This window comes from Pinus tabuliformis, chromosome 6, assembly GCF_031772625.1.
Source record: "Pinus tabuliformis cultivar Carrire ecotype Pingquan chromosome 6, CPIR1, whole genome shotgun sequence".
NCBI lineage: Eukaryota > Viridiplantae > Streptophyta > Pinopsida > Pinales > Pinaceae > Pinus > Pinus tabuliformis.
Genome location: NC_142292.1, coordinates 594,108,025 through 594,135,577, shown reverse-complemented (window position 1 = coordinate 594,135,577; position 27,553 = coordinate 594,108,025). Strand labels below are relative to the sequence as shown.

General features: G+C 35.8%; 1 pseudogene; it reads left to right on the top strand.

Moving 5' to 3' along the window:
- The first annotated feature begins 24,459 nt into the window (after positions 1-24,459).
- On the top strand, positions 24,460-25,598 carry LOC149259970 (iron-sulfur cluster assembly SufBD family protein ABCI8, chloroplastic pseudogene; annotated as a pseudogene).
- The last annotated feature ends 1,955 nt before the right edge of the window (positions 25,599-27,553 follow it).

Here is a 27,553-nt window from a genome sequence, read left to right as displayed (position 1 = left end):
CCGAGTTACTCTTATCCAGTATGATTCATCTTGCAATCCAGTAGCACCAGTTTATGTCTCCAGAAATGATTTATGTCTGCCTGATGATTGGGTAACCAATTGGGGAAAACCCACAAAGAAACCTATTGCTGCTGCACAGTCAATAATAACAGAGATAGATGGAAAGGTTACCACACGATTTCCCAGAGTTAACACAGGTCAGCATGGTGGACCCTCTACTTCTGTCTCTGCAATCCCTACTACAATTAGTCAGTTACACCCTGGCCAGACTTCTGCACCCCCACAATTTGTAATTGATCAAGCAGTGTATGATTCTATCAAAAGATTGTTTTCACAGCAAAACCCATCTCAGCCTTTCAGTTCAGTCTGTGACCATCCACACTGCTCCAAGACTTTTTGTTAGTTTTCTTCAGAACCACCTACTCCACATGGGGAGTCATCAGACCGTCATACGATAAACATGATCAGATTTACTCCTCTGTCTGACTTTTCTCAAGAAAGTTACAAAAAGGTTGTAATTTTCAATCCACAAGAAGAGCTACTTGTACATACTGTATCCAGTTCTTCTACTTATGGTTTAGGTTATGTTGATTCTTCACCTATTCCTGAATACAGAAGAAATCCTATTGATAAAATTCCAAGGCATGTAGATATTCCTTCTGATTCAGAGATAATTGCCTTTCTAAAGATTTTTAAAGGAATCAGTCCATATGATCCTGATGATCAATGGAAAAAGAAAATGTTCAATTGAGAAATGTTTACACATGAAAAGGAACATTTGTATTTTGAAGAAGTAATGCTTCTTCCAAGAAATGATCGTCCTGCCTTCAACAGACAGAATGTTGAAAAATGGAAAGAATGGATGAAGGCAGAAAATCAATGGATATCATTCTATGAATGGTATTATCCTTCTACAAATATAATAGAACAATCCTTGATGAAACAATTCAGGAACCAGGCTAAACAGAAGAGAATCAAGGATCCAGAAAAATTTGTAGAAGAAAAGTTGAAAGAAAATCCAGTAGTAATCATCTCTTACAGGACCTATAACACACAGCGGAAATTTGAACTGGAATTTTATTATATGGATGCCATAGATACATATGAGAAATCTCCTTATAGAGATTGACTGTCTATGCTTTTACCGGACTTTATACCATCCTCAAGGAACAAGTATCACCGGAGGCTACCTGGTAATAGACAGACTCTACCTCAGAAATTACAAACAAACTCTCAGATTTTAATAATGGTTCAGCCACTTTAGGTTCTCATCAGTGCCGAGCACACTGATGCGCAGGCTTCCAAACCAGACTCTAAGACTTACCAAACTCTTCGTGGTGCAAGCAGATCAAACACAATTGTCCGCAGATGCAGAGTAGGAAAATTTTATGACTCTAACCTCAGACTCTCTCCCGACCCGAATGAATCTTACTTTGCAGCTAGCTCTTATTTATAAGCTCGAAGGGAACAAACATTCATGAGTGGGATTTGTACAGACTGATGACTCAAAACCAAAGTACTCAGACAAATCTGGGCGGGTCGCCGAAAGAAAGATTCGGGCATAGGACAATATCGTCCTATGTTATCTCATCCCTACTCTTTATCAGAGAGCCTGAGGCATGTGGGGACCGAATCTTTAGTACAAACAGTATTTACACAGAGGATATTCATGAGTGAACCCTCGAAAGACTTAAAATGACATAAGAGATGAGATTTGCAAATCTCAATCATATATAAAGTGGAGATTCCAGAGCGAGGGAATCCACGGAAGCTCGTCCGGCACCATAGTCGGCCAGAAAGACAACACTTAATCCATTGTATAGTATTCTATCTGCGGATGTGTATAATGCTGATATCTGAACCTTTCAATCAGAGAATTATTAAAGTACTGTACTCTTATTTCTTTCTCTGATTCCCACATTTGTGAACTGTTCCTATTAGGTGGTTCCATAAAGTTGATGGGTTGGAAAGGATTTGATGAGATGTCAACCTGATTGTGGAAATCTTCATAATTGGTGCTGGAAGATATCATCCTTGCCTTGTATTGATTTGTGACAAACCATCTGATATGACCGCAGCGTCGGATTGCTTGCAAGAAGGATAAATCATTTATGTCGGCAATGTCTTCAACACTCTTATATACTATCCCATTCATGTGGGATCTTGGTTCACTAAAACCAGGGATTTTAAGCATGTGTAAAGTATACGGCTTTATTACCAAGGCTGAGAGACCATAAATTTTCCACCATTCAATGAACCAATCTGGAGTAGGGTCTTCTTGTTCTAAGGCTTCTGCTGTCATACCTTCAAATATGAATGAAGACTGTATAGAATAGAATAAGTTGGTTGAGCAGTTTTGAAGGTTCATAGCTGTAAAGAAGCATTCCTTTTGTCTGTCAGGATCATAGTCTTCCCGATGAAGAGGATTATCAAACCTTCGGAGTGTAATATGGCAACTTGTCATTCGATCATCATCCTCATCATCTCTTTCGAGAGTATAGTGTATGCTGTCAATATATTCCAGATATTCTAAAGCTTCCACTGACTCTTGATTCATTTCATCCTGCATTGTTTCTGTCCAAAGATAAGGAATATCTTCACGATGCCTGATTTCTTTAATTGGATACCAATCTACATCATGGATAAGTAAAGGAATTTCAAGCATATAGCTTACCCAACCATTTGGTGTTTCTATTTCAACAGTACTCTCTCTTCTCCTGATATAATTGCAATGTAAGCTTAGGATTGAATGTTCAGATAGAAATTCCCTACTCAACATATCTGCAAAATTGTTCTTATCCCCTTTAACAAATTCAACTTCAAAATTATACTGGCTGAGCTGCATAATCCATCTGACCATAGCAGCATCTTCAAAATCACATTTATGAATGGCAAATTTTAAGGCTTGGCAGTCTGTTTTAACAGTGAATTTGGTATAGATAACAAAGTCTCTGAATTTTTCTATTCCCAAACAAACTGCTCTAAGTTCTTTCTTCAGGCTTGACCAATTCAATTGATTTTTGGCCCATAATCCAGATGCATATTGACAAATTTCAACCTCACCTTTGCTGCTAGGGTTCTTCTGGCACAAAACTGCTCCCCATCCTTCATAACTGGCATCTGTCATGATTATCTTTTCGCATTCTTCTCTGATAGGAGAGAGAGGCTGAATTTTTCTGACCTTTTCTTTTATTGTTCTGACTACCTGAGTGCAATCATTATTCCATGGAATTGGATCCTTCTGAAGCCTTTTGTTTAGCAGTTTCCTTTCTTGTGCACAATGCTTCAAAAACTTAGAAATGTAGTTCAAACTTCCCAAAAATCTTTGCAATTGTGTTTTATCTTTAATTTCATCAGGGAAGCGATCAATAAAACTTAGACTTCTTTGAATTACAGTATAGGATCCATACTAAATATTGTAACCCAAAAAGTCTATTATTGGCCGAAATAATTTCATCTTGGATTCTGATAATACTATACCCATGTCTTTGACCCTGTGAAGAAAGATTTTCAAATGTTTGATATGGTTAGCGATATTATCAGAATGAATTAGTAAATCATCAAGATATTTTTTCAACAAACTTTCCATTCCTTCGAAAGTTTCATCCATTATTCTCTGAAAGGCTGAAGGAGCATTGATCAGGCCGAATGGCATGATATTCCACTCATAATGTCCTTCTGGTATAGAGAATGTTGTATTCCATTTATCTTCTTCTTTGATTCCGACTTGCCAGAAACCAGATTTGAGATCAAATTTGGAAAATATCTTAGACTTTGATATCTGAGCAAGTATGGAAGAAGGCTTTGGCAAAGGATAGGCATCATAATCCAAAATGTTATTCAGACGTTTATAATTTACGACTAACCTTGGTTTTCCTCTGGCAATCTCAACATGCTTATTAACATAGAATGCAAAACATGCTATGGGGCTTTTACTTTTCCTGATGAGCCCTTTCTTTAAAAGATCCTTTATTTCTTCTTTGCAAAGCTTCATCTGTTCTTCATTCATTTCCACTGCTTTGGATCTTCTTAATTTTCCACTGAAATCTTTCTTGAGAGGAAGTCCTACTTCCTGTTTCCTAATATGCCAAAAATCATTTGGATCATCTGAACAACATTCTTTAAACTGAGCAGTAAGATTTGCTATTTCTGAAGAAAATTTTCCATCATCCAAGAGTTCTTCTGTTTTTAGCACTTCTCTCTTTATTTCCATTTTTGCCAGCAGATTTTCCATTCTTTCTATTCTCTTAATTCTAATTGGAGAATTAGAATTAATAAATGGAAAAAAGACTTCCTTATTATCAAAGTTGACAAAATATCCATACCTCTGAGTTTTTGTATCAAATTTTGCTCCATGCATACTAAAGTTCTGGAAAAATGGTGTCCCGAGGTACATTGCACAATCCAATCCTGGAACAACAGGACAAACCAAATGAACTCCAATTTTTTCTGTAAGCAGAACATCAATTTCTGCTTCATGCTTTGTGGGGATGTCACCACTTGCAGTGATTACCCTTGGGCATGTTGTTGGTCTTCTATGATGCATACCAACCACTGTATCACTTACAATATTTAACCTGGAACCAGTATCCATAAGAACTTTCCAGAATTCATACTGGTTTCCAATTTTTACCTTCATTTTGACACAATACATGACATCTCTATTCATGATATTGTATCCAAAATCTGTCCTTGCTATCTCTTCTTCTTCTCCTTCTTCTTTGTTATACTGCTGTTGAACTGGCCCAGAATGATAGGTCCAATTTTCTGTCTTTCCTGAAATAGGGTCTTGTGATGAAGAAACAAAAGGAGCTTGTGCATTTAATATCTTTAGGCTTAACTCATTGTGCCTTTCAACACATAATCTTCTGTTTTCTTTGATTGTTTTTCTCAATTCTTTTATTGCCTGATGTACTGCAGGCAAAGTTTGTGGCAAATCTTCTCCAAAATCTTCATTTCTGAATTGTCTAGTTAAAGCCTCAACAGAGAAAAGAGTAGCAGGAGGCACATACCCTTTATTTGGAGAGTTCTTTGAACTAGAGGGTGATTTCTTCAAATGTTCTGTCAGCAAAGATCTGTACATTTCTTTCATTTGCGGATCTGTAGCAGCCATCATTTGTGCAAAAATATTTTTACTGATTTCATCATAATCAGTCTTCATCATCCTGACTGCATTACATGTACAAATATCAGGGTCATCACAATCACAATATTTACATTCTGTACAATGGGGATCATTACATAATTCTTCATCAGATGATTCTTCTGAATCAACAAAATTAAAATCATTTTCAGATCTAGAATCAGAAGATACCAGCTCATCACAGCTGCTTGGAAGATCAAAAGAATTTACTTTGCCTTTCTTGTTTCTATATTGGACTTTCTTCTTAGAGAAGTATTCCTTTTTGTTTGGACAATTTGGAGCTGTATGACCTTTTTTGTTACAATTGTAACATATTATTTCTTTCTCTTTAGAAAACATCCTTGTGTGTTTGTATGGTTTAGCTTTGTAATGTTTTCTTTTTTATTTTTCTTGGGATATCTCTTACAGGACCTATAACACACAGCGGAAATTTGAACTGGAATTTTATTATATGGATGCCATAGATACATATGAGAAATCTTCTTACAGAGATTGACTGTCTACACTTTTACCGGACTTTATACCGTCCGCAAGGAACAAGTATCACCGGAGGCTACCTGGAAATAGACAGACTCTGCCTCAGAAATTACAAACAAACTCTCAGATTTTCCTAATGGTTCAGCCACTTTAGGTTCTCATCAGTGCCGAGCACACTGATGCGCAGGCTTCCAAACCAGACTCTAAGACTTACTAAATTCTTCATGGTGCAAGCAGATCAGACACAATTGTCCGCAGATGCAGAGCAGGAAAAGTTTATGACTCTAAACTCAGACTCTCTCCCGACCCGAATGAATCTTACTTCGCAGCTAGCTCTTATTTATAAGATCGAAGGGAAGAAACATTCATGAGTGGGATTTGTACAGACTGATGACTCAAAACCAAAGTACTTAGACAAATCTGGGCGGATCGCCGAAAGAAAGATTCGGGCATAGGACAATATCGTCCTATGTTATCTCGTCCCTACTCTTTATCAGAGAGCCTGAGGCATGTGGGGACCAAATATTTAGTACAAACAGTATTTACACAGAGGATATTCATGAGTGAACCCTCGAAAGACTTAAAATGACATAAGAGATGAGATTTGCAAATCTCAATAATATACAAAGTGGAGATTCCAGAGCGAGGGAATCCACGAAAGCTCGTTCGGCACCATAGTCGGCCAGAAAGACAACACTTAATCCATTGTATAGTATTCTATCTGCGGATGTGTATAATGTTGATATCTAAACCTTACAATCAGAGAATTATTAAAGTACTGTACTCTTATTTCTTTCTCTGATTCCCACATTTGTGAACTGTTCCTATTAGGTGGTTCCATAAAGTTGATGGGTTGGAAAGGATTTGATGAGATGTCAACCTGATTGTGGAAATCTTCATAATTGGAGCTAGAAGATATCATCCTTGCTTTGTATTGATTTGTGACAAACCATCTGATATGACTGTAGCGTCGGATTGCTTGCAAGAAGGATAAATCATTTATGTCGGCAATGTCTTCAACACTCTTATATACTATCCCATTCATGTGGGATCTTGTTTCACTAAAACCAGGGATTTTAAGCATGTGTAAAGTATACGGTTTTATTACCAAGGCTGAGAGACCATAAATTTTCCACCATTCAATGAACCAATCTGGAGTAGGGTCTTCTTGTTCTAAGGCTTCTGCTGTCATACCTTCAAATATGAATGAAGAATGTATAGAATAAAATAAGTTGGTTGAGCATTTTTGAAGGTTCATAGCTGTAAAGAAGCATTCCTTTTGTCTATCAGGATCATAGTCTTCCTGATGAAGAGGATTATCAAACCTTCGGAGTGTAATATGGTAACTTGTCATTCGATCATCATCCTCATCATCTCTTTCGAGAGTATAGTGTATGCTATCAATATATTCCAGATATTCTAAAGCTTCCACTGACTCTTGATTCATTTCATCCTGCATTGTTTCTGTCCAAAGATAAGGAATATCTTCACGATGCCCAATTTCTTTAATTGGATACCAATATACATCATGGATAAGTAAAGGAATTTCAAGCATATAGCTTACCCAACCATTTGGTGTTTCTATTTCAACAGTACTCTCTCTTCTCCTGATATAATTGCAATGTAAGCTTAGGATTGAATGTTCAGATAGAAATTCCCTACTCAACATATCTGCAAAATTGTTCTTATCTCCTTTAACAAATTCAACTTCAAAATTATACTGGCTGAGCTGCATAATCCATCTGACCATAGCAGCGTCTTCAAAATCACATTTATGAATGGCAAATTTTAAGGCTTGGCAGTCTGTTTTAACAGTGAATTTGGTATAGATAACAAAGTCTCTGAATTTTTCTATTCCCAAACAAACTGCTCTATGCTCTTTCTTCAGGCTTGACCAATTCAATTGATTTTTGGCCCATAATCCAGATGCATATTGACAGATTTTAACCTCACCTTTGCTGCTAGGGTTCTTCTGGCACAAAACTGCTCCCCATCCTTCATAACTGGCATCTGTCATGATTATCTTTTCCCATTCTTCTCTGATAGGAGAGAGAGGCTGAATTTTTCTGACCTTTTCTTTTATTGTTCTGACTGCCTGAGTGCAATCATTATTCCATGGAATTGGATCCTTCTGAAGCCTTTTGTTTAGCAATTTCCTTTCTTGTGCACAATGCTTCAAAAACTTAGAAATGTAGTTCAAACTTCCCAAAAACCTTTGCAATTGTGTTTTATCTTTAATTTCATCAGGGAAGTGATCAATAAAATTTAGACTTCTTTGAATTACAGTATAGGATCCATACTGAATATTGTAACCCAAAAAGTCTATTATTGGCCGAAATAATTTCATCTTGGATTCTGATAATACTATACCCATGTCTTTGACCCTGTGAAGAAAGATTTTCAAATGTTTGATATGGTCAGCAATATTATCAAAATGAATTAGTAAATCATCAATATATTTTTTCAAAAAACTTTCCATTCCTTCGAAAGTTTCATCCATTATTCTCTGAAAGGCTGAAGGAGCATTGATCAGGCCGAATGGCATGATATTCCACTCATAATGTCCTTCTGGTATAGAGAATGCTGTCTTCCATTTATCTTCTTCTTTGATTCCGACTTGCCAGAAACCAGATTTGAGATCAAATTTGGAAAATATCTTAGACTTTGATATCTGAGCAAGTATGGAAGAAGGCTTTGGCAAAGGATAGGCATCATAATCCAAAATGTTATTCAGAGGTTTATAGTTTACGACTAACCTTGGTTTTCCTCTGGCAATCTCAGCATGCTTATTAACATAGAATGCAAAACATGCTATGGGGCTTTTACTTTTCCTGATAAGCCCTTTCTTTAAAAGATCCTTTATTTCTTCTTTGCAAAGCTTCATCTGTTCTTCATTCATTGCCACTGCTTTGGATCTTCTTAATTTTCCACTGAAATCTTTCTTGAGAGGAAGTTCTACTTCCTGTTTCTTAATATGCCAGAAAGCATTTGGATCATCTGAACAACATTCTTTAAACTGAGCAGTAAGATTTGCTATTTCTGAAGCAAATTTTCCATTATCCAAGAGTTCTTCTGTTTTTAGTACTTCTCTCTTTATTTCCATTTTTGCCAGCAGATTTTCCATTCTTTCTATTCTCTTAATTCTAATTGGAGAATTAGAATTAATAAATGGAAAAAAGACTTCCTTATTATCAAAGTTGACAAAATATCCATACCTCTGAGTTTTTGTATCAAATTTTGCTCCATGCATACTAAAGTTCTGAAAAAATGGTGTCCCGAGGTACATTGCACAATCCAATCCTGGAACAACAGGACAAACCAAATGAACTCCAATTTTTTCTGTAAGCAGAACATCAATTTCTGCTTCATGCTTTGTGGGGATGTCACCACTTGCAGTGATTACCCTTGGGCATGTTGTTGGTCTTCTATGATGCATACAAACCACTGTATCACTTGCAATATTTAACCTGGAACCAATATCCATAAGAACTTTCCAGAATTCATACTGGTTTCCAATTTTTACCTTCATTTTGACACAATACATGACATCCCTATTCATGATATTGCATCCAAAATCTGTTCTTGCTATCTCTTCTTCTTCTCCTTCTTCTTTGTTATACTGCTGTTGAACTGGCCCAGAATGATAGGTCCAATTTTCTGTCTTTCCTGAAATAGGGTCTTGTGATGAAGAAACAAAAGGAGCTTATGCATTTAATATCTTTAGGCTTAACTCATTGTGCCTTTCAACACATAATCTTCTGTTTTCTTTGATTATTTTTCTCAATTCTTTTATTGCCTGATGTACTGCAGGCAAAGTCTGTGGCAAATCTTCTCCAAAATCCTCATTTCTGAATTGTCTAGTTAAAGCCTCAACAGAGAAAAGAGTAGCAGGAGGCACATACCCTTTATTTGGAGAGTTCTTTAAACTAGAGGGTGATTTCTTCAAATGTTCTGTCAGCAAAGTTCTATACATTTCTTTCATTTGCGGATCTGTAGCAGCCATCATTTGCACAAAAATATTTTTACTGATTTCATCATAATCAGTCTTCATCATCCTGATTGCATTACATGTACAAATATCAGGGTCATCACAATCACAATATTTACATTCTGTACAATGGGGATCATTACATAATTCTTCATCAGATGATTCTTCTGAATCAACAAAATTAAAATCATTTGCAGATCCAAAATCAGAAGATACCAGCTCATCACAACTGCTTGGAAGATCAAAAGAATTTACTTTGCCTTTCTTGTTTCTATACTGGACTTTCTTCTTAGAAGAGTCTTTCTTTTTGTTTGGACAATTTGGAGCTGTATGACCTTTTTTGTTACAATTGTAACAAATTATTTCTTTGTCTTTAGAAAACATCCTTGTGTGTTTGTATGGTTTAGCTTTGTAATGTTTTCTTTTTTATTTTTCTTGGGATATCTAGGAATTCTTTTTGAAATGTATTTTCCTCCTCTTATGCCCCTCAGAATTTCCAGCTTTACCAAGGTGCCATTGTTTGCAGAGTTGTTGATATCCATGTGGCTTTTTAGGGTTGGTGGCTGCTCTTGCAATCTTCATTTGTGAGCACAATTCTACAATGATTGCTTTTACAGCTTGTCTGATTATGCCAAATTTATAGTCCCCAACCTTCCCTGGTAGTTTATTGACAATAGCTGAAGAGACCCATTGGGGAAGGGATGCAACAAAAATTTCCTTCCATTTTGGCTCAAGAATGAGATCTGGAGTCAATGTATGCAACCTGTGAAGGAATTCATTAAAGTACTCATCAAAATGTTGCATATTATGCAACTTCATGGCCAGCAAAGTAATAGTTGTAATATCATTGGTTATTTGAGGAAAACCAATGAAGTTGACTGTAATAGCATAAAGAAGCTTTCCTATCATATTGTTGACAGGTAAACTAGTGACAGGATCTATGTGAGTAGATCCATCTTCATTTTGGACAACTGCTTGTTCCCATCCTGCAAGGAGACTAGGATCTTTTAATGTCTCAGCTTTTAGCCAAGAATCCAATGTCCCTTCAAATCCTCCTATTATTCTCCTTGTAGCATTAATAGGACCTATATCATCAGCAAGATAAGTCCTATAACATACAAGCATGGAATGTAAAACAGACATAATTTCAGCCTCTGTGCAATTATCAATATTCCATGAGTAAGTTGAATTTGCAGACCAATCCTTATGGTATTCAGATTTCATAAGATCTCTTCTATCAGGAGCAGGGTTCCAAGTAGTCTCCCATCTTGAGCTGGATGATGTAGCATTAACTTGATCTTCATTATCAGGTTGCTCCTGGTCTTGATTTGTCAAAGATAAGTTATTGATACAGGTTTCAAGCTCTTCAATTTGTGGTTCTGCCTCTATCTTGCGTAGAGTCATATCACCAAAAGATGTTTCTGCCTTATGGAAACTTGTATCAAAACTTTCTTCTTCTTCTCTAGTGTAAGGATCTTCGGACATGAAATTAGAAGATTCTGGTTTGCTGGATTCTTCAGTTTCTTTGGATTGCTTTATGGCAGGATGTGGGCTAAAGAAACTGAGATTTGCAAACAGAGAATATGGATGAGAGGAAGTAGGCGGTGGAAAGGTTATAGAGCTGGGTGTTTTAATAAGGCTTTCCACAGAAGGAGTAATAGAATATGGGACAGAAGTCTTGGGTTCTGAAAATATAGTTGCAGATTTGTAGGCCTCAACCCTAGGCTTCTTCTTCAAGGACTCTATCCCTTGAGTTACTTCCCAGACTTGTTTTTTTACAATATCTAGGGAATTGCTGATCTTTACAATTTCTTTTCCATGAGCTACAGTAGCATCATGGGACTTTTTATCTATCTATCCTGTTTGTAAGGATAACCTGTCAAGACTCTTAGCAAGAGCTTTATCATTTTCCGCCAAAGTTGTAACACTGCTATTCAAACATATTGTATTGTAATCTTGTTTTCTAAGAATACTTTCCAGCATGGTCTTCATCTGAGAATTAGCGGTTTAAATATTTTCAAATTTAGAGCTAACAAATTTCTCAAGACTGGATAAAGCTAAATTTGTCCAATTAGTAGCAACCACAGCATCTCTTGCTACTAGGTTAGAATCATCAACATGAGATGGAAGTAATTTGTATAGTTTTCCATCTTGACTTCTTATCACAAAATTTTTCCAAGGGGGAAACTCTGTGTCTGCTTCTAAAAGGCTCCCATCAAGGAGTTCCCACTTGTGTTTATTCGGGGTCCCGGACCTCATCATGTTTACTTGAAACTGAGAACAAATTTTTCTTAGTAGTTTTTCTCCTTCAATTTGAACAGCAATCAGAGATCCCAGAATGTTTGGTTTATTTAGCATACTCTGAATTTTTGGCTGAAAGACATGTGCTTTCAGAGGAGGAGGAATTACTACTGGATTTTCTTTCAACTTTTCTTCTACAAATTTTTCTGGATCCTTGATTCTCTTCTATTTAGCCTGGTTCCTGAATTGTTTCATCAAGGATTGTTCTATTATATTTGCAGAAGGATAATACCATTCATAGAATGATATCCATTGATTTTCTGCCTTCATCCATTCTTTCCATTTTTCAACATTCTGTCTGTTGAAGGCAGGACGATCATTTCTTGGAAGAAGCATTACTTCTTCAAAATACAAATGTTCCTTTTCATGTGTAAACATATCCCAATTGAACATTTTCTTTTTCCATTGATCATCAGGATCATATGGACTGATTCCTTTAAAAATCTTTAGAAAGGCAATTATCTCTGAATCAGAAGGAATATCTACATGCCTTGGAATTTTATCAATAGGATTTCTTCTGTATTCAGGAATAGGCGAAGAATCAACATAACCTAAACCATAAGTAGAAGAACTGGATATAGTCTGTACAAGTAGCTCTTCTTGTGGATTGAAAAATGCAACCTTTTTGTAACTTTCTTCAGAAAAGTCAGACGGAGGAGTAAATCTGATCATGTTTATCCTATGACGGTCTGATGACTCCCCCTGTGGAGTAGGTGGTTCTGAAGAAAACTGACAAAAAATCTTGGAGCAGTGTGGATGGTCACAGACTGAACTGAAAGGCTGAGATGGGTTTTGCTGTGAAAACAATCTTCTGATAGAATCATACACTGCTTGATCAATTACAAATTGTGGGGGTGCAGAAGTCTGGCCAGGGTGTAACTGACTAATTGTAGTAGGGATTGCAGAGACAGAAGTAGAGGGTCCACCATGCTGAACTGTGTTAACTCTGGGAAATCGTGTGGTAACCTTTCCATCTATCTCTGTTATTATTGATTGTGCAGCAGCAACAGGTTTCTTTGTGGGTTTTCCCCAATTGGTTACCCAATCATCAGGCGGACATAAATTATTTCTGGAGACATAAACTGGTGCTACTGGATTGTAAGGTGAATCATACTGGATAAGAGTAACTCGGCCTTCATCTTTATCAGGGGTATGCAATACAGCAGGGATTGTTGTATTATAGAACCTAACACAAGTAATATAAAAAATGGCCAAATTTTTTGATTTTCTTTTGAAATTTTCATACCCAGCAGTCTGGATACCTAAGGTTAGGCATTGCAGGACATTTGGGTCGCCAAGTGCAACAGAGAAATCTGGAAAAACATCATACTGTACAGGGCCTTCAGCAAGGCTTGTTTCAATGCCACCTATCATAGCCTGTGTGAATGTGGTCCATCAATTATCAAATAGGGCTGAGAACACATAAGCCTTTTGTCCTTTTCTATGTAATGCATTCAGTCCTATCCTCACCATCCCCAGATGGACATACTGATAACCAGCTTTGAGAGCTGATTTGATATGTTTGGCTTCCAGGAGAGATATAGTTAACATAGCATTCAAAGTTAAATCTGCTTTGATGGATTTTTCTTTGATTTTGATTTGACTAAGGGCATGAAAGTTAAAAGAGGATAAATTTCTATATACATCATGTGGAGAAACTGGTGGAAGTTTCCAATTAACAGAGGGATCTGTTTCTTCTTATTCTATGACAGCAGAATTACCAGAAGTAGATTCAGATCTACATAATCCTTCTAATGCAGATTTTGATTTTTCTTCATCTTTCATAGTTCTAAAGTTCTTAGATCCAAAAATAGACTCAGAAGATTCAGCTGAAGAATGTCTAGAAGCATCCATTTTAGAATAGATAAATACCCGTTCAAAAGTCTTGCAGAAAATGATGAGAAGAATTGCGGTCTTCTTCTGAAAGAGAAATTGCGGCAAATTCTTGTCCAACGTCTTCAATGCTCTCCAACGCCAACTCCGGCAACAACGAGCTCAAATGCTATTCATGAATCAAGCAAATTTTTTCACTCAAACAATATCTCATATCAAAATATCAACTCAAACAATACTTGGCTCTGATACCATCTCTTACAGGACCTATAACACACAGCGGAAATTTGAACTGGAATTTTATTATATGGATGCCATAGATACATATGAGAAATCTCCTTACAGAGATTGACTGTCTACGCTTTTACCGGACTTTATACCGTCCTCAAGGAATAAGTATCACCGGAGGCTACCTGGCAATAGACAGACTTTGCCTCAGAAATTACAAACTAACTCTCAAATTTTCCTAATGGTTCAGCCACTTTAGGTTCTCATCAGTGCCGAGCACACTGATGCGCAGGCTTCCAAACCAGACTCTAAGACTTACTAAACTCTTCATGGTGCAAGCAGATCAGTCACAATTGTACGCAGATGCAGAGCAAGAAAAGTTTATGACTCTAAACTCAGACTCTCTCCCGACCCGAATGAATCTTACTTCGCAGCTAGCTCTAATTTATAAGCTCGAAGGGAACAAACATTCATGAGTGGGATTTGTACAGACTGATGACTCAAAAGCAAAGTACTCAGACAAATCTGGGTGGATCGCCGAAAGAAAGATTCGGGCATAGGACAATATCGTCCTATGTTATCTCGTCCCTACTCTTTATCAGAGCGTAGACAATCAATCTCTGTAAGGAGATTTCTCATATGTATCTATGGCATCCATATAATAAAATTCTAGTTCAAATTTCCGTTGTGTGTTATAGGTCCTGTAAGAGATGGTATCAGAGCCAAGTATTGTTTGAGTTGATATTTTGATATGAGATATTGTTTGAGTGAAAAAATTTGCTTGAGTCCTGAATAGCATTTGAGCTCGTTGTTGCCGGAGTTGGCGTTGGAGAGTGTTGAAGACGTTGGACGAGAATTTGCCGCAATTTCTCTTTCAGAAGAAGACCGCAATTCTTCTCATCATTTTCTGCAAGACTTTTGAACCGGTATTTATCTATTCTAAAATGGATGCTTCTAGACATTCTTCAGCTGAATCTTCTGAGTCTATTTTTGGATCTAAGCACTTTAGAACTATGAAAGATGAAGAAAAATCAAAATCTACATTAGAAGGATTATGTAGATCTGAATCTACTTCTGGTAATTCTGCTGTCATAGAACAAGAAGAAACAGATCCCTCTGTTAATTGGAAACTTCCACCAGTTTCTCCACATGATGTATATAGAAATTTATCCTCTTTTAACTTTCGTGCCCTTAGTCAAATCAAAATCAAAGAAAAATCCATCAAAGCAGATTTAACTTTGAATGCTATGTTAACTATATCTCTCCTGGAAGCCAAACATATCAAATCAGCTCTCTAAGCTGGTTATCAGTATGTCCATCTGGGGATGGTGAGGATAGGACTGAATGCATTACATAGAAAAGGACAAAAAGCTTATGTATTCTCAGCCCTATTTGATAATCGATGGACCACATTCACACAGGCTATGATAGGTGGCATTGAAACAAGCCTTGCTGAAGGCCCTGTACAGTATGATGTTTTTCCAGATTTCTCTGTTGCACATGACGACCCAAATGTCCTGCAATGCCTAACCTTAGGTATCCAGACTGCTGGGTATGAAAATTTCAAAAGAAAATAAAAAAATTTGGCTATTTTTTATATTACTTGTGTTAGGTTCTATAATACAACAATCCCTGTTGTATTGCATACCCCTGATAAAGATGAAGGCCGAGTTACTCTTATCCAATATGATTCATCTTGCAATCCAGTAGCACCAGTTTATGTCTCCAGAAATGATTTATGTCCACCTGATGATTGGGTAACCAATTGGGGAAAACCCACAAAGAAACCTATTGCTGCTGCACAGTCAATAATAACAGAGATAGATGGAAAGGTTACCACACGATTTCCCAGAGTTAACACAGGTCAGCATGGTGGACCCTCTACTTCTGTCTCTGCAATCCCTACTACAATTAGTCAGTTACACCCTGGCCAGACTTCTGCACCCCCACAATTTGTAATTGATCAAGCAGTGTATGATTCTATCAGAAGATTGTTTTCACAGCAAAACCCATCTCAGCCTTTCAGTTCAGTCTGTGACCGTCCACACTGCTCCAAGACTTTTTGTTAGTTTTCTTCAGAACCACCTACTCCACATGGGGAGTCATCAGACCGTCATAGGATAAACATGATCAGATTTACTCCTCCATCTGACTTTTCTGAAGAAAGTTACAAAAAGGTTGCATTTTTCAATCCACAAGAAGAGCTACTTGTACATACTGTATCCAGTTCTTCTACTTATGGTTTAGGTTATGTTGATTCTTCACCTATTCCTGAATACAGAAGAAATCCTATTGATAAAATTCCAAGGCATGTAGAAATTCCTTCTGATTCAGAGATAATTGCCTTTTTAAAGATTTTTAAAGGAATCAGTCCATATGATCCTGATGATCAATGGAAAAAGAAAATGTTCAATTGGGATATGTTTACACATGAAAAGGAACATTTGTATTTTGAAGAAGTAATGCTTCTTCCAAGAAATGATCGTCCTGCCTTCAACAGACAGAATGTTGAAAAATGGAAAGAATGGATGAAGGCAGAAAATCAATGGATATCATTCTATGAATGGTATTATCCTTCTGCAAATATAATAGAACAATCCTTGATGAAACAATTCAGGAACCAGGCTAAACAGAAGAGAATCAAGGATCCAGAAAAATTTGTAGAAGAAAAGTTGAAAGAAAATCCAGTAGTAATTCCTCCTCCTTTGAAAGCACATGTCTTTCAGCCAAAAATTCAGAGTATGCTAAATAAACCAAACATTCCCAGATCTCTGATTGCTGTTCAAATTGAAGGAGAAAAACTACTAAGAAAAATTTGTTCTCAGTTTCAAGTAAACATGATGAGGTCCGGGACCCCAAATAAACACAAGTGGGAACTCCTTGATGGGAGCCTTTTAGAAACAGACACAGAGTTTCCCCCTTGGAAAAATTTTGTGATAAGAAGTCAAGATGGAAAACTGTACAAATTACTTCCATCTCATGTTGATGATTCTAACCTAGTAGCAAGAGATGCTGTGGCTGCTACTAATTGGACAAATTTAGCTTTATCCAGTCTTGAGAAATTTGTCAGCTCTAAATTTGAAAATATTGAAACTGCTAATTCTGAGATGAAGACCATGCTGGAAAGTATTCTTAGAAAACAAGATTACAATACAGTATGTTTGAATAGCAGTGTTACAACTTTGGCAGAAAATGATAAGGCTCTTGCTAAGAGTCTTGACAGGTTATCTTTACAAACAGGACAGATAGACAAAAAGTCCCATGATGCTACTGTAGCTCATGGAAAAGAAATTGTAAAGATCAGTAATTCCCTAGATATTGTAAAAAAACAAGTCTGGGAAGTAACTCAAGGGATAGAATCCTTGAAGAAGAAGCCTAGGGTTGAGGCCTACAAATCTGCAACTATATTTTCAGAACGCAAGACTTCTATCCCATATTCTATTACTCCTTCTGTGGAAAGCCTTATTAAAACACCCAGCTCTATAACTTTTCCACCGCCTACTTCCTCTCATCCATATTCTCTGTTTGCAAATCCCAGTTTCTTTAGCCCACATCCTGCCATAAAGCAATCCAAAGAAACTGAAGAATCCAGCAAACCAGAATCTTCTAATTTCATGTCCGAAGATCCTTACACTAGAGAAGAAGAAGAGAGTTTTGATACAAGTTTCCATAAGGCAGAAATATCTTTTGGTGATATGACTCTATGCAAGATAGAGGCAGAACCACAAATTGAAGAGCTTGAAACCTATATCAATAACTTATCTTTGACAGATCAAGACCAGGAGCAACCTAATAATGAAGATCAAGTTAATGCTACATCATCCAGGTCAAGATGGGAGACTACTTGGAACCCTGCTCCTGATAGAAGAGATCTTATGAAATCTGAATACCATAAGGATTGGTCTGCAAATTCAACTTACTCATGGAATATTGATAATTGCACAGAGGCTGAAATTATGTCTGTTTTACATTCCATGCTTGTATGTTATAGGACTTATCTTGCTGATGATATAGGTCCTATTAATGCTACAAGGAGAATAATAGGAGGATTTGAAGGGACATTGGATTCTTGGCTAAAAGGTGAGACATTAAAAGATCCTAGTCTCCTTGGAGGATGGGAACAAGCAGTTGTCCAAAATGAAGATGGATCTACTCACATAGATCCTGTCACTAGTTTACCTGTCAACAATATGATAGGAAAGCTTCTTTATGCTATTACAGTCAACTTCATTGGTTTTCCTCAAATAACCAATGATATTACAACTTTTACTTTGCTGGCCATGAAGTTGCATAATATGCAACATTTTGATGAGTACTTTAATGAATTCCTTCACAAGTTGCATACATTGACTCCGGATCTCATTCTTGAGCCAAAATGGAAGGAAATTTTTGTTGCATCCCTTCCCCAATGGGTCTCTTCAGCTATTTTCAATAAACTACCAAGGAAGGTTGGGGACTATAAATTTGGCATAATCAGACAAGTTGTAAAAGCAATCATTGTAGAATTGTGCTCACAAATGAAGATTGCAAGAGCAGCCACCAACCCTAAAAAGCCACATGGATATCAACAGCTCTGCAAACAATGGCACCTTGGTAAAGCTGGAAATTCTGAGGGGCATAAGAGGAGGAAAAGACATTTCAAAAAGAATTCCCAGATATCCCAAGAAAAATAAAAAAGAAAACATTACAAAGCTAAACCATACAAACACACAAGGATGTTTTCTAAAGACAAAGAAATAATTTGTTACAATTGTAACAAAAAAGGTCATACAGCTCCAAATTGTCCAAACAAAAAGAAAGACTCTTCTAAGAAGAAAGTCCAGTATAGAAACAAGAAAGGCAAAGTAAATTCTTTTGATCTTCCAAGCAGCTGTGATGAGTTGGTATCTTCTGATTCAGGATCTGAAAATGATTTTAATTTTGTTGATTCAGAAGAATCATCTGATGAAGAATTATGTAATGATCCCCATTGTACAGAATGTAAATATTGTGATTGTGATGACCCTGATATTTGTACATGTAATGCAGTCAGGATGATGAAGACTGATTATGATGAAATCAGTAAAAATATTTTTGCACAAATGATGGCTGCTACAGATCCGCAAATGAAAGAAATGTACAGATCTTTGCTGACAGAACATTTGAAGAAATCACCCTCTAGTTCAAAGAACTCTCCAAATAAAGGGTATGTGCCTCCTGCTACTCTTTTCTCTGTTGAGGCTTTAACTAGACAATTCAGAAATGAAGATTTTGGAGAAGATTTTCCACAGACTTTGCCTGCAGTACATCAGGCAATAAAAGAATTGAGAAAAACAATCAAAGAAAACAGAAGATTATGTGTTGAAAGGCACAATGGGTTAAGCCTAATGATATTAAATGCACAAGCTCCTTTTGTTTCTTCATCACAAGACCCTATTTCAAGAAAGACAGAAAATTGGACCTACCATTCTGGGCTAGTTCAACAGCAGTATAACAAAGAAGAAGGAGAAGAAGAAGAGATAGCAAGAACAGATTTTGGATGCAATATCATGAATAGAGATGTCATATATTGTGTGAAAATGAAGGTAAAAATTTGAAACCAGTATGAATTCTGGAAAGTTCTTACGGATACTGGTTGCAGGTTAAATATTGTAAGTGATACAGTGGTTGGTATGCATCATAGAAGACCAACAACATGCCCAAGGGTAATCACTGCAAGTGGTGACATCCCCACAAAGCATGAAGTAGAAATTGATGTTCTGCTTACAGAAAAAATTGGAGTTCATTTGGTTTGTCCTGTTGTTCCAGGATTGGATTGTGCAATGTACCTCGGGACACCATTTTTTCAGGACTTTAGTATGCATGGAGAAAAATTTGATACAAAAAATCAGAGGTATGGATATTTTGTCAACTTTGATAATAAGGAAGTCTTTTTTCCATTTATTAATTCTAATTCTCCAATTAGAATTAAGAGAATAGAAAGAATGGAAAATCTGCTGGCAAAAATGGAAATAAAGAGAAAAGTGCTAAAAACAAAAGAACTCTTGGATAATGGAAAATTTGCTTTAGAAATAGCAAATCTTACTGCTCAGTTTAAAGAATGTTGTTCAGATGATCCAAATGCTTTTTGGCATATTAGGAAACAGGAAGTAGAACTTCCTCTCAAGAAAGATTTCAGTGGAAAATTAAGAAGATCCAAAGCAGTGGTAATGAATGAAGAACAGATGAAGCTTTGCAAAGAAGAAATAAAGGATCTTTTAAAGAAAGGGCTCATCAGGAAAAGTAAAAGCCCCATAGCATGTTTTGCATTCTATGTTAATAAGCATGCTGAGATTGCCAGAGGAAAACCAAGGTTAGTCATAAATTATAAACCTCTGAATAACATTTTGGATTATGATGCCTATCCTTTGCCAAAGCCTTCTTCCATACTTGCTCAGATATCAAAGTCTAAGATATTTTCCAAATTTGATCTCAAATCTGGTTTCTGGCAAGTCGGAATCAAAGAAGAAGATAAATGGAAGACAGCATTCTCTGTACCAGAAGGACATTATGAGTGGAATATCATGCCATTCGGCCTGATAAATGCTCCTTCAGCCTTTCAGAGAATAATGGATGAAACTTTTGAAGGAATGGAAAGTTTTTTGAAAAAATATATTGATGATTTACTAATTCATTCTGATAATATTGCTGACCATATCAAACATTTGAAAATCTTTCTTCACAGGGTCAAAGACATGGGTATAGTATTATCAGAATCCAAGATGAAATTATTTCGGCCAATAATAGACTTTTTGGGTTACAATATTCAATATGGATCCTATACTGTAATTCAAAGAAGTCTAAATTTTATTGATCACTTCCCTGATGAAATTAAAGATAAAACACAAATGCAAAGATTTTTGGGAAGTTTGAACTACATTTCTAAGTTTTTGAAGCATTGTGCACAAGAAAGGAAACTGCTAAACAAAAGGCTTCAGAAGGATCCAATTCCATGGAATAATGATTGCACTCAGGTAGTCAGAAAAATAAAAGAAAATGTCAGAAAAATTTAGCCTCTCTCTCCTATCAGAGAAGAATGGGAAAAGATAATCATGACAGATGCCAGTTATGAAGGATGGGGAGCAGTTTTGTGCCAGAAGAACCCTAGCAGCAAAGGTGAGGTTGAAATCTGTCAATATGCATCTGGATTATGGGCCAAAAATCAATTGAATTGGTCAAGCCTGAAGAAAGAACTTAGAGCAGTTTGTTTGGGAATAGAAAAATTCAGAGACTTTGTTATCTATACCAAATTCACTGTTAAAACAGACTGCCAAGCCTTAAAATTTTCCATTCATAAATGTGATTTTGAAGACGCTGCTATGGTTAGATGGATTATGCAGCTCAGCCAGTATAATTTTGAAGTTGAATTTGTTAAAGGAGATAAGAGCAATTTTGCAGATATGTTGAGTAGGGAATTTCTCTCTGAACATTCAATCCTAAGCTTACATTGCAATTATATCAGGAGAAGAGAGAGTATTGTTGAAATAGAAACACCAAATGGTTGGGTAAGCTATATGATTGAAATTCCTTTACTTATCCATGATGTAGATTGGTATCCAATTAAAGAAATCAGGCATCGTGAAGATATTCCTTATCTTTGGACAGAAACAAAGCAGGATGAAATGAATCAAGAGTCAGTGGAAGCTTTAGAATATATGGAATATATTGATAGCATACACTATACTCTCGAAAGAGATGATGAGGATGATGATCAAATGACAAGTTGCCATATTACACTCCGAAGGTTTGATAATCCTCTTCATCGGGAAGACTATGATCCTGACAGACAAAAGGAATGCTTCTTTACAGCTATGAACCTTCAAAACTGCTCAACCAACTTATTCTATTCTATACAGTCTTCATTCATATTTGAAGGTATGACAACAGAAGCCTTAGAACAAGAAGACCCTACTCCAGATTGGTTCATTGAATGGTGGAAAATTTATGGTCTCTTAGCCTTGGTGATAAAGCCGTATACTTTACACATGCTTAAAATCCCTGGTTTTAGTGAACCAAGATCCCACATGAATGGGATAGTATATAAGAGTGTTGAAAACATTGCCGACATAGATGATTTATCCTTCTTGCAAGCAATCCGACGCTGCGGTCATATCAGATGGTTTGTCACAAATCAATACAAGGCAAGGATGATATCTTCTAGCTCCAATTATGAAGATTTCCACAATCAAGTTGACATCTCATCAAATCCTTTCCAACCCATGAACTTTATGGAACCACCTAATAGGAACAATTCACAAATGTGGGAATCAAAGAAAGAAATAAGAGTACAGTACTTTAATAATTCTCTGATTGAAAGGTTCAGATATCAGCATTATACACATCCACAGATAGAATACTATACAATGGATTAAGTGTTGTCTTTCTGGCCGACTATGGTGCCGGACGAGCTTTCGTGGATTCCCTCGCTCTGGAATCTCCACTTTGTATATTATTGAGATTTGTAAATCTCATCTCTTATGTCATTTTAGTCTTTCGAGGGTTCACTCATGAATATCCTCTGTGTAAATACTGTTTGTACTAAAGATTCGGTCCCCACATGCCTCAGGCTCTCTGATAAAGAGTAGGGACGAGATAACATAGGACGATATCGTCCTATGCCCGAATCTTTCTTTCGGCGATCCGCCCAGATTTGTCTGAGTACTTTTCTTTTGATACATCAGTCTGTACAAATCCCACTCATGAATGTTTGTTCCCTTCGAGCTTATAAATAAGAGCTAGCTGCGAAGTAAGATTCATTCGGGTCGGGAGAGAGTCTGAGTTTAGAGTCATAAACCTTTCCTGCTCTGCATCTGCGGACAATTGTGTCTGATCTGCTTGCACCACGAAGAGTTTAGTAAGTCTTAGAGTCTGGTTTGGAAGCCTGCGCATCAGTGTGCTCGGCACTGATGAGAACCTAAAGTGGTTGAACCATTAGGAAAATCTGAGAGTTTGTTTGTAATTTCTGAGGCAGAGTCTGTCTATTGCCAGGTAACCTCCGGTGATACTTGTTCCTTGAGGATGGTATAAAGTCCGGTAAAAGCGTAGATAGTCAATCTCTGTAAGGAGATTTCTCATATGTATCTATGGCATCCATATAATAAAATTCCAGTTCAAATTTCCGCTGTGTGTTATACGTCCTGTAAGAGATGTACCGTAATGTGGGGGTGAATATCCATGGTTAAGAATCTTGTCATATTGTTATAAAAGATTTTGGTTCTGAAATAAGTTATGGTTTTGGAACTTGTAGTATTGATAAGTCATGGTATTGACCCATGGTATTGTAACAAAGCCTATTCACAAGTTAATAACAAAATCAAAATAAAACAAATTGAATTTTGTTATTTTTATTAATTTAACTTTTTGTTATTAATTTAGGCCATATTTAAATGTTTACACTCATCCCAATATCATTTTTAACTTCTTTTTCTTCTTTTTAATTTAGCCTCTTATGCAAAAATAACAAATTATTATTAAAAATAAATCATTTATCCCAATTGAAATTTATATATTTTATTTTATATTATAAATATATCTTTTATTTTTTCCATTATAAATATTTCTTTTCATTTTCATATCCATTTTAGCATAAAATATTCACAAGTTACAACTTCACATTGTAGCACTGCATTTTTCTCTGTCTTGTTGATATCTGCGTGGACTCTGTCTTGTTGATATCTGCGTGGAAATGACAAAAGAAGGAAGACCATCAATGCGATCTATGGATTTCATGGGATTTGAACCCCAGATGTAGTTTGCATGGGAAACACCTTAGGAGAGCTTCAACGATTAAATGGAGGAATGACAAGGTCATTGCGGGTGGAGATTTTGGCCATTTGTACATGGGTATGGATTTGGACTCTGGAGAGTTCTTCCTTTTTACTAAGGATGAATTTTTTTCTTATGGGTAAATAATTTCAAGGGTTTATATGATCAAAGCATAAATTTCATCTAGAGTTGAGGGTTTAAATATTATGATAATGTAGATCTTGATTGCAGCCAACAATTCATCCACAGACAATGCACAAGTAAGCATTTTGCAAGTCCTTGTTCTACAAAGGGTTTAATGATTATGATAATGCAGATCCAACAATTTATCAAAGGACAATCGATAGGTAAGCATTTTGCATGTCCTTATTGTACATATCAGCTCCTCCCTAACTTTTCCAGGGTTATAATGCATGAAACTTTATTTTTTCATTTCACCTTTTTTTAGTGGTTGATTTTTTTCGTAATGGACTCTACCATGGCCAAATTCAAAGGGCTCAAGTGACGGAAGAAAATTTTCTGGTAGGATGCAAATACTATACCTTCCTCAAACTTTGTTACATGAAATTAAAATTTCTTGTAATCATGAACATAAAATATTTTTTGTTTCATCCTTAGATTATGATCTCAATGCCTATAGTTCTAAACCATGTTACTATATTTTAATTAGAATACACTTAGATCCATTCAACCTTACAACTCTCCAATGATTAGGTTAATTTTAGCTAAAAAGAAGGAACCTGAATGGCTTTTGCAATTTAGACTCAATGCTTACAGACAATGATTAAAAATGGAAGAACCTAAACAGTCTGATAATTCTTACCCACCCATAAATTTCTAAGACCTTCACTATTATTCTAAACCTAAATAGAGAGAGTAGAAGAAGAAGAGGACCCTGGATGATATGGACCCTAACCTGCTTGATACTTTTCAAAAGTTGGGCATGCCCTTGACTGGAAGAATAGATTGACCAACGTTCTTGTAGATGTTGTTTTGACAGTGTTTTCATTGCTACAATGCATAGGTACACTCTATAGGCAGATGAGGTTATATTTTGTTTGTTATAAGAGGTAATTCAAGAGTCTCTTGATCTAGTTAGGAAGTAGCTAGGCAGGATTGTTCCTCTTGCTGATAACTATTATGTCACATTATATTTTTCTTTTAGTGATAACTCCTTCTGTTAAATCCCCAAGCACACTTTATCACGCATTGAAATATACACTTATTTCAGGATGAATGAGATGGAGACCAAGCAATTTGAGAGGACTCTTATTGTTGTAGATGAGAGGAGTTTTGTGAGGTAAGAGGAGTTTTGGGACATAAATTAGAGGATGAACTGCACCATTTTATTACACCAATCATCTCCATGCAATAATAGTGGATCTCTATTTCACCGAGGGAGGAAAGATAAAGTATTCCACTGTAAAGAATTGGTATTTCAGGGAAGAGGAATGAAGACGTGGGATTTATAATTTTATTATGAAAATAGGTTTGTGCCAGGGAGACAAATCAAGGATTTCGTGGAACCAAGTAGAGACTGGTTGTACAATCATCTGGAAACACTCAAGCATTGCTTGGAAAGGTGATGATACAATTGGAGAGTTCTATTTTGCTGCGTTGAAAAATAACTATCAATAAGGGGGGACAAATATGATCCATATCGGGAAGAATTGTAGGAGTAGGATTTTTTCTAAAATTATATCTATAGGAAAGTCAAGGAACTATTACATATGATTAGTGTAGGTGCAACCAAACTCTCATAATGCAAGGAAATTTTCATAGTGTGATTCGATGCTCATCAGTGACCAAGAAACTGCAAAAACATATTGTTACATTCAGGTATAATTTGAGTTGCATTCTAAAGTAACTAATTTCATTTATTGATAGTCCTTCCTATGTCCTTGTCTCTGTTAATTTTATTGTGGTAGGATTGGAATGGGTTAAAAAATAAAACACATCATTAATTAAAATTGACACCCACATGTCACTACAAGTCATTGTGCATACTCTCTATTTTTTATACCACTAGAAGTGAGCAATATGATGTGTGCACAATTAAAAATCCTAGGAGGCATGATGAATATAGTCGTAGCATGGAAATCGAAATCAAGAATCATAAAATATAAATAAATTTGTGACACGGAGTAAAAAAACAATAAAATATTATATGCCAACATTGTCTATTTAGTGAAAGATACTACTATTATTTCATAATTTTGGTGGATGTCATGAAGATGCCCTCAAGAAAAGTTACTAACTTGAAGATAAGATGGTTAGTGCAACTATTTACTTTAAATGAGCTAAATTTAGATAATTAAAACAAGTTTGAAAATCACTAGAAACACCACCCATGTTTATTTTAAATAGGCTAAATTATGTAATTAAAACAAGTTTCAAAATCACTAGAAACACCACCCCCACATCATTTTATTTCCAGTTGTACAAGATAATATTGAATAAAATTTTGAGCACTTCCGTTTAAATTGACCGTGCATAAAATAAAAAACATGTTTGATGCTTTTAAAAGCTATATCCATCATTAAATCTAATATATGACAAGGATGGCTCATTATTTTAAAGGCTATATCCATCACCAGCTATAAGGTAAGAGTTAACGAGATGAGAAAAAAATTGTATTGATATAACATGTAAACGTCATATTACTTATAACTCATTTGTATTGTATCTTGTACCTTATTGTGCATATGTTAATTGTATAACTTTAATCTAGGTACTTTTTTACATTTAAATTGTCAAATATGTAGAATTTACATTACACTAGCTTAAATTCGCATGTAAATAAAATATCATAAATATGGCAATGGCATGAATAAGAATTTTCACACTGGTTTAACATTTCCTGTTGGTTGGTGAATAACCAATTCAATTCTATTTTTGGTGGAGTATTAAGTAATTAACCAAAGATAAAAAAATGTTAGTCTCTTAAATGACTGAAAAAAAGATATTTAGAATGTTATATAGAACTTACATTTCACATAACTATATCTACCCTGACGTAACTATAATATTCCAACTCCATTTTTTTATATAGAAGTTACATTTCATGTAGCTATAGAAGTTACATTTTACATAGCTATATCTACCCTGACATAACTATAATATTCCAACTCCATCTTTTTCACACTTTTCAACATTTTAAAAATTTGTCTATTTTAGTGTGATTATGCAATTAAATAGTTGATACTATTTAAGACATCTCCTATTTGCAACATTTTGAATTCTTAAGTGGGACCTTGGGTAGGTTTTTGCTACTACCATATATCATGTTTTAAGTAGATGGTGTTTTATAATTCACCCAAGATACTTTAGGATCAACCTTGAATTGCATACTTGTTTCCATTATACATCTAATATTTGCAACCTTTTCCACATGAAGAACTCAATACCCCATGCTGAACATGAAGCAAGTACCTAAAGAATTGGGGAATATCAGTTATTCTATTTCCAGAGGGGGGTGGATCTAGAGAAGGAAATGATAGCTACCATAAAGGGCTTTTGTCGGGTTGTATTTAATAAAATCCCACTAGAATTAACTACTAAAGTAAATCAGTTAATGAATTTGAAGCTTGAAGGTAGTGTTGAATAGGTGTTGCAATGTATCTCTATAACACTATATATATACATGATTCTAATGCCATGAGATGATGTCTCAATAACACTATTGTCCACCGATGGGTGCTATATGTAGTTATCTTTCTCCTATCCTGCAGGTAAATCGTATGATTATATTTCTATGAAATCTCAGAATGTGTTCAAAGTTTGTCTCAGATAAGGAAATA